This window comes from Ambystoma mexicanum, chromosome 5p, assembly GCF_040938575.1.
Source record: "Ambystoma mexicanum isolate Mex_15411 chromosome 5p, UKY_AmexF1_1, whole genome shotgun sequence".
Lineage (NCBI taxonomy): Eukaryota > Metazoa > Chordata > Amphibia > Caudata > Ambystomatidae > Ambystoma > Ambystoma mexicanum.
The window spans coordinates 723,086,350-723,099,268 of record NC_090930.1 but is presented as its reverse complement, the minus strand read 5'-3'; the positions used below and the strand labels follow the sequence as shown (position 1 = coordinate 723,099,268).

Below are 12,919 nucleotides of genomic sequence, written 5' to 3'. Positions count from 1 at the left end.
TTATTTGTATTGCGCTCCAGACCCAAGGTTATCAGGGTGCATAGGTTACAAGGAAGAGTCTCAGCTTAGTTACACAATAGTTAAATTATACGATACAGTTAAATATATGCACAAGCTAAGCAAAATAATTACAGGTGACATTAAAATTATACATTGCAGGTAATTTTCAAATGGTGGACACATAGTGGCTGAAGTTATATATCAGTAGATTTGAGCCAATTGGTGCAGTTGGATCTGAAGTTCTGATATGACTAATCTTCTTGGATTGTGGGTGGCAGGGAGTTCCAGAGCTGGGCCGCTTTTATAGGAAGGCTACTGCCTCCCACCTTAGAAAGTTTAAATCTTGGGACAAGGCGGCAATTACTGTGGGCTAGTCTAGGTCTAATGGAGGTCCTTCTGCGGAATCTCTCAGCGAGATAGCTGGGGGCAGCTTTATTCAGGGATTTATGGGTAAGTGACGCAATTTTCAGTTTGATTTTATCGTTTGTGGAGAGCCAGTTTTTTTGCCGCCCGATTTCAGAGATATGGTCTCTCCTAGCCACTCCAAGGGCCACTCTGAGGGCATTGTTTTGGAGTGTTTGAATTTTCCTGATGATTGCATTGTTGGAGCCAATATAGAGGCGTTGCAGTAGTCAAGCCTGGAAAGAATGAGGGTTCTGGCCAGGATGATACAGCTGTTGTTAGAGAGGAAAGGTTTGCCGGTTCTGATGAGTTTACAGGTGTAGCCATTAGTGGAAGCCAAGGTATTGACTTGTTTGGTGAAGAAGAGGGTTGAGTCGAGATAAAATCCAAGAGTTTTCACCTTGTTGGCCACTTTAATGAGGTTGCCATCAATTATGAAGGAGGCGCATTCAATCCCTAGTTTATTGAGGTTGGTGGGGGTGCCGAGGATGATGAGCTCTGTTTTGTCATCATTCATTATAGACCATGAGTAGCCATCCATGCCTGGGATGATGAGATACACCCTATTCACCAAGGCCAAATCCTTAACATAATCCCCTGAAAGTGGGAGGAGAATCTGCATAGTTAGTGTAGGTGATACCAAGACTGTCCAGATCATCGAAAAGGGGCTTAGTGAATATGTTGTATAGGGTGGGAGAGACACAGGATCCCTGGGGTACACCACAGGTGATAGGGATAGGGTCTGCAGCTGCTGTGGGCAAGAATACCCGCATAGTCCTTTCACTAAGGAATGACTCAATTCACACTATGGCCTCACTGGAGAAGTGAGCAGCTGAGTCTAGATGACTGCATAAAACCTTGTAGTCCACAATGTTGAATGCAGCCGAGAGGTCAAGGAGGAGAAGGAGGGCTGATTTCCCTTTGTCCCTTAGTTCATCGACTTGGGTCGTTAGGTCGATGAGGGCCGTCTCAGTACCGTGTTGTGGACGGAAGCCAGATTGGCGTGCTCCAAAGGAGGTGTTGTAGTTCCAGGTACTTCTGGATTCGTGTGTAGGCGACCTTGTCAAAGATTTTTTTTTAGTAGTGGAAGCACCCATGATTCTTTAAGGTTAGTGGGGATGATGCTGGATGCAAAAGAAGCATTAATGAGCTTGGCGACAAATGGGGCTAGGCCCCTTGCTGCATCCTTGAGAAGCTGGGCTGGGCAAGGGTCGCCCTTACAGTTGAAGGGTTTGAGTGAAAGTATATTTTTTTTTACTTCAAGTATTGATGATTTAGAGAAGTTAAAGCGAATGGGTGGGGAGTTAGGGTTAGTAGGAGTCTTAAGGTGAGACTGTGTGACGTTAGTAGGAGGGATGTTAGGTGGCGGTGAGTTATTGTATGAATTCAAGGATGCTTTTTTTTGGGGTATTTTGTTTTGGAGAGTAGCTACATTGTTAGAGAGCGCATGTTGGATACTGGAGCACCAGCTTTTGTCTTTAATGCAAGTGTCTGGTGTGGAGATGGAGGTTTCAAGCCCTTTAAGGATTGTGAATAACTCCTTCCTGCTGGAGTTGGTTTGAGAGATCGGGGTGTTATAGGATTCTTTTTTGGCCACACAAATTTCTTTTTTTATAGAGGGTGGAGATCTTGATAAGTTTGGTTTTGTCAGCTTCCGATGGGAGTAGTCGCCAGGTGGTCTCGCAGATTCTTTTTTTTTGCCTTAGATCGTTTAAGTGTGGGGTAAACCATTTGTGGGTTTTGGGTTTGCTTGGTCTCAGTTTGAGCGGGGAAATTAAATCTTGCGATGTTGCCATGATTTTGTTATACTCATCGACCAGTGTTCCTGGATCGGTGCTGTCTGGAAGGGAGTTGAGTGTGGGAAGGATGGCCGGGATAAGCCTGTCAGCGGTGCTGTTCTTTTTGTTTCTGGTTAGGGTGGGAGGGGCGGTGGGGATTGTGGTGGGGAGAGGTCTGGTGGTGGTGAGCACAAAAGATACGAGGGAATGGTCTGTCCAAGTTAGAGCAGAGTTGGAAGTGATGTTAGCATACCCCTTGGTAACAGATCTTTCACTTCCCCCATGAGTTTGCGCATAAATGTAGAGCCATGATCTGTTAAGATTTCTTTGGGAATCCCTACTCGTGAAAAGAAAGGGAGTAGGTGTTCCACAATCTGTTGGGTGGTGTTAGCTCTAAGGGGGAAAGGCCTCTGGATATCAGGTTGCGGAATCGACTTTCACCAAGATATACTTGTTCCCTAGCTTTGATGTTTCCAAGGGACCCACAATGTCTATGCCAATCCTTGAGAATGGAACTTCAATGATTGGAAGAGGCTGTAAGAGAACTGGTGGTGGTATATGTGTACTGGTCTTTTGACAGATTGCACAAGACTGGACAAAGATCTTAATGTCAGCATGAATTCCAAGCCAGTAAAACATATACAAGATTTGGGCATGAGTTTTTTTTCCCCGAGATGACCTCCTGTCAGGTCGGAATGGGCTATTTCCAGGACCACCTGTTTATGACTTTTAGGGATGACTAACTGGGTGTTTACTATGCCCAATGAAGTGGTGTCTCCCTGGTATAGTAACCCATGTTTCAAAAAGAAAAAAGGTCCTCCGCTCTCACGGCCCTCTTGCTCTGACACAATTTGCAAAAAGGCTTCAGCCAACAATGGATCCTTTCTTTGGGCAAAGGCTAGGTCTGGAAGAGTTTGTTTCCTCTTCCTTGACCTTTCTGGGCTCGGGGTCGAGAGGGATGTCAGGTGTTTTATCAGTCTCCCCAAAGCCTCAGGTACCTCAATCTGTTAACTCCTTCCCAGCCTCTTCCTTTACCCTAGGGAACACTGCTCTTTCGAGCACCCCTTGTACGATTGTATCCCCCTGATGGATTTGGAAGGGATCCTTTCGATGATTCTGTAACAACACTTTCATGTCACCTCTGAAGTCTAGATCTATAACCCCTGCTAGTACATCAATTCCAAACTTCCATACAAATCCTGATTTCTGAGCTAATGTGATGTAAATATTTGGGGGTGGAATCAGAATCAGATCAGTGGGTATTCATCTTCTTTCACCTGGGGGAATGATCTCTTCCCTACTGCTGCAAATATCAAACCCAATAGAGGCCTTTTGGATCCAGAGAATCGAAGCAGATCCAAGGACTATCTGGAACCGCACAGAGAAGGTTTGGCACCCTGAGCCCGCTGTTGTCCAAGTAGAGCCCTGCTTTACGTTCGATCTCCGAAACGCCTGCAAAGGTGCTTCAACCCCTTGGAGTGGTGGGACCAATCACTCGCGAAACCCCCTTGGTGCCCTGCAAACGAGCCTTCTCAGAAGTGTCCCTGGGCCCTCCAGTGGACTGACAATCTTGTAGCTTGTTACCCGTGCTGGACCGTTGTTTCTGTCATGATCACTGCTTCCAAGGAGCCAGGACCAGCCCAACGTCCTTGGAAGCGGGCCCCTAACCCTAATCCTAGGCACCAGCCGGTCCCCACTGGGACCTTTTGGACCTTGTCCTGGCGCCGGTGGCACCAGGCTCATCAAAACCATTGGTCCCGGCACTGGAAGCGCCGGGCTCATAATAGGTGTGAGGATGCTTGGGTGGACTTACCTGCAGCAGACCATGCTGCTTACTTACCAGCCACTTAGAAGCTATCTAAGAACAGGAACTACTTTCTTACCTGGGTGGGGCTGCTCCACTCCCTGGATACAGCACTGGAACTCTTCTGGAAACTGGAACTCTTTTCTTACCTAGGCGGGGCCGTGGAAGAAGACGCCTCATCACTCCAAGGCTATTTAAACCACACCCGATAGATGAAGCGTGCTTCGCGTTATTCTGCATCTGCAGCAGAACGCTCACCGAGTCTGCTCCGGCTTCTCTTCTTCTGATCCTGGACCTGCAAGAATCATACTTACCATTTCAGTATCCAGACATCATCAGCACCTGCAAAGAACAGAAACAACAGGTTAGCAAGGCAAACTTTACACGCAGTACTTACTCACCTGATCCATCGGCTGCGGCCGCTTCGTCACGCCGCATCTCCACCTGCAAAGGCAAAAGCATTGCCATACTTACCGGCATGCTGTTGATTCCGGATTTCTTCGTTCTGCATCGCCGCCTGTAAAGACAAAGCATCGTTAACAACTTACTGGCATTCCGCGGACTCCGGCGCTGCAAACCAACATCTGAAAGGCAAAAGAAAAGACATTAAGCAGGTATTTACTTACGTCCATCCCGCTCGTCGCAATAAAACGCCTGCAAATACTCCGGCGTCTCTTTAACACGAACTAAGCTGCAAGGAAAGAGACAATTAGAGCGCTTGCCATACTTACAAACTTCCAGGCGCTTTACTTCATCTTCCATCTCAAGAGCCCTGCAATACATAAGGGAAAAGCCTTATATAGAGTCTGCATATAAACGTGCCACGCATTTAAAGACTATAAAGACAAAAGGTGTCCAGAAACTCACCGCTCGTGCAGACAACGACGGTAACCATCCTCTGAATTCAAGAGGCCTATGTTTCACCAGTGAAGCAACTGGCAACGGCACTCTGCACCAGACGCAGATGGAGAGCCCAGCATTCACCTATATAAGGTGAGCACGTTGACCTGGGGGCTCTACGAAAAAGCTGGGAAGAGAGAGGGAGAGAGGGACATTCAACTACCCAGACCATTAACCCCCATATTCTTTCACCTGCAGAAACCTCACTCTTCGAGTCCGACACACAGTGCGAAGAGGTTCGACCCCAGAAGCCAATCGAGTCCTGCACATCACTTTTCGAGTCACAGACAGCTTCCTGCCAAGACCCGCGCCTCCGTGGGAATCAGGTGAGCGTTACAGTTTCATCGAGTTATGGCTCGAGCTTTGGGTAAATGATAGCTTGCACTGCAAAGCATCCTCTTGCCAAATGTCATTGTCCCCGCTGCTTTGGGCTGCGAGAGAGAAGCGTGCATCAGTTGGCGAGTTTTGGGGGCTACTGCGTCACTCTGCGACAGTGTAAATCACTGCTGGTGCCTTTCCTACCTTTCATCAAGTGTCCTGAGACCAGCTGCATCAGTGCTTCCTTTGTCCTGCATTCGAGACGAAAGATCCAGCTCCAGTTGTAAAGCGGATTTTGTACTCCAGGCGACCTTCTTAAAACCTGCCACTGTGACCCTGGTGTGAGCTATGGGCGGTGAGTACCCATACCACTTACCAGTGGCCCCTTCACCCAACTGCCTTTTACGCATGTAGGATCCTGTGTGGTCATTGCCTTGGCTTGGGTGGCATATGCTCCCTAAAGCTGTCCGAAAGTTGGGAACTGCTTTGAATTCTCCTCACTCCAGAACCTTCCTCTAACTTTACCACCTGATTGAATATTGTACTTTGTGCTTTTACACATCACTGATCGCTTTTACACACAAAACTTGGCATCGAGCACAAGGCTCCACTCTTCATAGGGCTGGACTTATAAAGTTAGGGAAACCCATCCTTGGAGTTGGCCAGTGTGTTAAAGTTTGTATGCTTTCCCTCCTTAGAGGTTTTGGCGGGAATCCACACTTTACCTCATTGACCAAAAAGTGACTCTACATATATTTTACATAGTGTGTGTTTTATTAGTTATATTACTGTGTTTTCCATTATTCACTTGTTTTTTCTGGGCCTAATAAATTGTATATTTTTGATATACTACTGTCTAAGGGTAATTCTTTTCATCCTACTGTTTGTGCTCATCCAAGACCTCTGATCACCCCCACTACTCCTGAGACTTAGCCTTTACTGCTCTCCAAGCTGCCTTGAATTGTCCTAGCTAGCTTCACAGAAGTGTTCCCTGTTTCACTAACAAGGGCGGCCTCCTAAACATCTGTTCACCAGAGCAGAGTTTAGAAATCAATTCTAACAAATGTGAAGCATTTTGTTCTCTCTAGCAGTTTCGTTGTGCACTGGTAGCGCATCAGCCTCTCTCATTTGGGAATTGGGTCAACTAGTCTGTCAACACTTTGCTGGGGTGTTAGGGTGGGGTAAGGCTACAAGGACGGTCCTAACCTGATTTACTGGAGGGCTGGGGATAATCCAGGCTAGCAGAATGCCACATACTGCGATACTATGATTGTCCCCTGCCCTGTGATGGGGACTAATGGTGGGTGACCAGGAGATTCTTCCCATTTCAATCCTGGGTCCACCATCCTATGACTTGCGATGGCACCTGGATCCCTGAGACATCCTATTGGCTGTCCCCAGAACCAGGTAGGGGACTTCATCACACCCCTTACAATGGCCCAACAGAATTACTGTGTTGAAGGGGAGTACCTATGGTTCTCCTCTGTATAGTGAAAACTTTGTTTGTGACCAATTTAAAGTTTTTACCTCCCCTTTTGATGTGTAGATAAAAATCGTACCGTAGTCTTATTGAGACGTAAGTGGCGAAGAGCTGTATCCTTGCGACCCAAATTTCCACCATAGGTGCGAAACAATTGCGCTTATTGGCTCCAGCTCACCCAACCCGAAATTCTAAGACATTCTTAAAGGGACCTGCAGTCCTTCAGAATAGTCACGAGAAGTGCGAAAAGCAGACGAAGAACGTCCGGCATGTGAAATTGCTTTACTTTTGTTATCAGCAGTGCCTTTTTTAGGTGTGAACAGTAGGGCATTTCCAACTGAAAGACCCCTGTGCAGCTCCAATTAACATCAAACATGTGTCTGCTCCCAACACTAGTAAAGTGTGTAAAACAATAAAGCTCCCTTTTAAAGATAACTTTATGGCCATGATGTCCGCTACCTTGACACATTTTTTAAAAAAAGGGTTACTTTTATGTGGATATCAAATGTTCTTAACATTTTGCATTACAGCAAGCTGGATTTTAATGACAATCATTAGACCAGGTGAGCTTTTTACAGAATTTCTTTTAGAGTGGGGATCATGTGAATTATGATGTAGCATGAAAATCATGTTTAAAATATATATATAATAGGTTTTTGCATGTTTTTGACTCTGCATCATATTTTCATTCACTTGCATGGTGGAGAGGGGGGGGGCGGGACGGAATTGCCCCACCCCTTTGCACGCCCCTTGGTTGGTTTGCGCCCCCTCTGTCACTCCACTTATTCAGGGAAAACATTTACGCTCCTCCAATCAAAAATATAACCAGCTACTCTGTCTTATTTGTGATTAGGGTACAATGCAGGTGGACGTGCACCATCAACTAGCAACTAAAGTCAATCACGCACCACATGCCAAGCCCCAGATAAATGATGGAGCAGAGGAGCAACTCACTGTGGCGACCCGCTCTAGGTGCACCGGAACGGGACGCACAGGATACTGGTGTCACCTGGGGAGACAATAAGGCTGCGTTCACGCAGCTGGCCAAAACGCAGGGGATACCCAGAGGGCCGGGATCACCAGGCTCTTAAACCAGCACTGGGCGCACCCAGCGGACATAGTGCATAGCTCTCAACCATTTGTGTCGCAAAGGCGGGTGAAATCACCCGATTTTGTTTTTGGCAGGTGAGACGCCCATTGGAATGGATGGGCGTCCAGGAGGCTTGGCGGGTGAGTCAGCCCTTTACAGGGCGGGTGACACCCGCCAAAAGCGTGTGAGTTGAGAGCTATGATAATGGGACAGGGGGCACCCTGTCTGCCCGCGAGCACACAGGCGATTCCCCAGCCTGGGGGTACCCAGGCCATCACAGACACGTGGCCGGAGTTGCCCAGCAGGGGCACCATCCTGATGCAGCACCACGCAGGTAGGCCCTCTGCATGTGCGCGGCACCAACAGTGTGCTGACAATAAAGACGCAGTACACAGGAGTCAGTTCTGATCGACAGACAAGCCAGAACTGGCTCCTCCCTTTTATTAGGTAGGTCACATGGTTGTTACCATGGCACAAGTCCTGGGAGCTACCATACTCCCCAGGAGGGGTGACATGCAACACTCACACAAGGGCCAATGAGCAGAAGACTGGTGGACCATATGAGCCGAGGCCCGGAGGGTGGCAAAACACCAGGGAGTCAAGGACCCGAGGAGAGCGAGCTATGAAGGAACTAAGCACCAGTAGGGTGACTGACTCAGGGAGCCAATGGCCAGGGGAGAGCCGCTAGCCAAAGACCAGTTGTGCAACAGACCAGATAAGGCAAAAACCAGAAAAGTCATCCGTATGCCTTTGCAAATTCCATACAAGAAATGAAAAGAAGAAACACTAATTGATAGAAATATGCAATTTTATAATGAAAGCTTTGTGTTTCCAAATGCATATTGTTTATTACTTTTGAGATCTATCCACGGCGTTTTAGGCGTGCGCTTGTTTTTTCAGCTTTTTTGGGAGGCATCTTGTTTTGGGCTTGTTTTGAAGGGGCCTTCGGCTTATTTTTTCCTTCCGACCTGGAAGCACTGTTTCTACTGTATGTTTGAGGAAATGGAATCAGAGAGCAGCAAGGAATCACTTCGCCACTCGCCAGGTAAGGGCCCCTCCCTGGGTTATTCCCCCGCATTCTACTAAACTGTTTCGTCTTCATGGCTGTTCAGTTTCTTGAAGAATCAGAACAGATCTGATTGATGTCAGGGGCAGCAATCACCCTGTTTCGGCTACGTTTCTTCGCTCTACCTCTCAATGTGGGCTTTATCTTCTGAGAGCAGAAAGAGAAATATGCAGGTGTGTGCGCGATTGTTTTCTCGCAGATACGAATTAATAGAAAAGTGGCTGCGGCAGCACAGGTGAAAGGAAAGTGCTCTGCCCCAAGATCACTGTGACATAGTGGCTGGGGTTCAGTCCGACATCCGTTCTGCCACCGTTTGTACATATCCGGGTATGGAGTAGGGACGCCTCATTCCTTTTATGAGGACCCTATAAGAGAAACGTCTGTTACGGCGCTTAGAAGCGGGAGGCATCCGTCATTTAGTGCTGGATAAACATGTGACATTTTGTTTGGGGGTGACATGCATTTGTCAAAAAAGTAAAGCTAGTAATTCTTTAATTACAAAGAAACAGCAGATATGTACACAGTGCTGCTATTACGTGTCGTTTTCCGTGTAAACAGTTTGTGCTTGTACTGACCCAACATCCATATGAAGTACACGCCAAAAAGTGCGCAGGTTTTCGTAAGTTTATTTGCGGCATGCGGATCCAGACCGAGCTGCCAGTCTGCCTCCACCCCCGGACCTCCCAAATGCCCGCACACCTATAATGCATCTTTTGGGCATGCAGCACCTGATCGACGCAGCGGCACCATCTATTGTTTGGGAATGTTTATAAAAAAAAGGGCTTCAGAAAACATCTAAAAAACAGTTACAGGATGCTGGAGCATGCATAATGGACACAAACCTATAGTTTGCACCTCAAGGGAAAGCAAAATTTGCTTGCACGTTCATTGGCTTGCCACAGCCCTTTCCCGCAAACAGACTTGCACAGAGGCCTTTCATTGTACCATTCAGAGGGAAACATTGGAGGGAACGTTGCCTACTGTGTCGGGGAATCATCATCATCGTCTTCTTAGGATTTGCCTGAGACCAGATGGGCCTTTTATCTCTGTGGCTTTAATACTGAGAAAGGAGCGGATGGGCACTATATTCCTGATACAGTTTTCCCTGCAGATTTGCGGTATGGAACAGTATCTACTAGATAACCCATCCTGACACCTTTTCCAAGGGGCATTCTCAGAGGGGAACACACTGCTTTAGTTGCAGCAAAATGTAACCTGACCAGCTATTGTTTTATTAATGCATCTGGTTTGAAACACCCATTCTTGTGTCACGTGTTTTGTCATTCTGCCACACTGACTGGAGATAAGGCAGCCTGGACATGGTAGCCAATGCCTCATGTAGTAGACCCACGATCAAAGTTTGGATATCAAGCTAGGCTGTTCCCGTCCCTCGTTTAGATCTGAAACCAATCTCCTATAGCAGTATGTGATTTGATTTAAAACCATCTGGAGTTGAATACTTTATTCTCTCTCCACTTCCTTACGCAGGAACAGCACGTTGACAATGTGCTGATAACTCAAGAGGCTCGGGTCTTCCGCAGTGAGGTGACCAACAGATGCTTCAGAAGGCCTGGAATGGATCCTTTACTAAAGGAGCATTAGAAACCAATGGTTATTAAAGGAAGTAATAGCTTGACCAAAAAAGTGTGACTAGGCTCTCCAGCGCAATTATGCCAGAATCACGGTTTTATCAACATAGTTGTCGTGACTGCTAATCGTCTGTGAGAGGTCAGAGCGTGTTCCTTGCTTGCACTCTATTTAAAATTTTGCAGTCGTATGACCTAGATGACGACTGGGTTGGAGTGCTACTTGAAATGGTTACTGTGCAGTTCAGGATGTTCTGGCAGCTATTTGTGATTTTTGCATTAAAAAGGGCATGTAGCTTATGTGCAAAATACGTGGCCACACGCACCATGAAAGCGTGCGGCGGAATGGATGACATCCACATCAGTGGTATGGAATTCCAGGAGTCTCGGCCCTTTTTCTCTGAATGGGCATAATCCACACAATGAGAAAGTGGGAGGCAGACAGGGTGTGGAAAAATCTCAGGGCATGTCTGCAGGGGTATCCAGACAATCAATGCATACCTGCCCGTTCATGTTGGAGAAAAGAAGCAGAATTCTGCATGAGAACTATGGAACAGGATCTGCAACTCCAATTTCCTCGTTCCGGGATTTCACCCAGCACTAATTATTTAACAGCTGTGTTAGATCGTGCCTTTAGGGTTTGCAACCAGGGTTGTCCAGTGGCTGCTGAATTTTCTGCAGTCTTGATATTTTGACTGATTATTTTTTTATATAACCTTTTTGTATGTACAATTTTAGAGTTCAATATTTTTATTTTCACAACAACAAATACAATTTTAAAGTACCCATTTGTATGCAATAATTCATACACATCCTCTTGTTTTTCTCTTGTGGCTTTTTAAGCCCTTAATGTTGACTCTTTATTTGTTATGTGGTATTTATATAGCGCCTGCTGCCATTGATATGCTGTCGAAGCGCTGTGAGGATGAACACCCTTTGGAAGACCATAGTCTGTGTTGAAAGTAATGAAAGGAGTGGTAAAATGCATGTGAGCATTTATAGCCAGGTAGAAGGTAAGTAGAGAATGGCTAGGTGTCTAACAGCAGCCCATATTACAAAGGCGTGAGGAACGGGTCTTGTGTCAAATTCTGAAAGTCAAACTATGTGAACAGCTGGACTGAACTTTGCGCGGGACTCTGTTGGATTGTATGGGTCGCAGCGCTTGGGGGTTGATGGTGATGCATGTGTGGTTAAATTCTAAACCAACGTTTACTGTATCTGCACAGTTCTAGTGTGGCGAAATTAAAATTAGTGGGTTACAGTTCTAGTGTTTAGTCTAGTAATTTAGGATCGGGCTAGTAGTGTTTATTCAGTACTGTCCCTTTGATCCACGCAGGGAAGAGTGTAGCTACTTTATCATGCAATTTTGCAATGTACAGGTGTATTCTTCCAGAATCTTATTAGGGTTATTGGAATTGGAGAAGGTGGATGGTTCCTGCTGCAGTAGTGGAGTAATTTGGGCACGAGTCAGGAATCCCAAATCTCTTGATGTCTTCCAGACAATGGGCCTCATTACGACCATAGCAGTACGGTATAAACGGTGCTGTTGCAACCATGCTCCCAACCCCCATTGTGCCCTATGGGGCGTTAGCCCGGCATAACCGCCTCCTGCGAATGGGCAATTACCGACCCCATCATCTCGTAATGGGCCGGTTATTGCCCAATCGCGGGAGACGGTAGCGAGCATGGCGGTAGCCGTGCCTGCCATACAGGCACGGCTACCGCCATATTCGTAATGAGGACATATGTCCTTTTATTGGGTGATAGGTTGCTAATCACCAATTTAAAATGATCAGTCCTCCAACAGCTGCATATATTATCATTTATCATCTCAAAGTGATCTACTGCTCATCAATCCAGTAGTCTGTAACAAGAGCTGCAGGAGCTTTAGACCTTGTAAGGTTGCCCAGCCGCTCCACCCACCATGTCAGCCGAATCATTGAGGCAACATCCAAAAACCCCAGCAAAAATATTTTTGCAGCCCCGAGTGATCAATTGTAGCAGAGAATCGAGTTGACCTGATCCCAAAGTGGTTGTCCAACATGATGGATGGCCAGTTACCATAAACATGACTGGCAGGGAAGGATTAGCCTCAATTTTGACACCCATATGTTTTCACGAGTGGTAGGATGTTGTGGTTAAAATATAGACAGACATGGAAAGACTTCTTGATCATTCTTTCTCACCATTATATGCTCTCCTCCCTATCCAGTTTAAGTTGGGGAAAACTCTTGTGGAAGATCAACGTAAGAGCAGGTCCAGATACCTTGTCAAGCCAGCTTTCAATAACGATCCCCAGACCCTTTTCATGGTGCTGGATAATAGCCCACACATCTATGATAATGTATTTCTTATATCGTGCTACACACCCACAGGTCTGAGAGCGCTCAAATAACAGAAGACATTATTATCCCAGAGAGTGGTACTCATTTGATCACCCTCGGATGGATGAAAGGCTGAGTCGACCCTGCCGGCATTCGAACCTGCCACAGCAG

General features: G+C 46.6%; 1 protein-coding gene across 2 annotated transcripts in view; it reads left to right on the top strand.

Moving 5' to 3' along the window:
* The window catches only part of LOC138481152 (ETS-related transcription factor Elf-1-like), a 621,807-nt gene that overhangs the window by 283,766 nt on the left and 325,122 nt on the right, over positions 1 to 12,919 (top strand). The window lies entirely within an intron of this gene.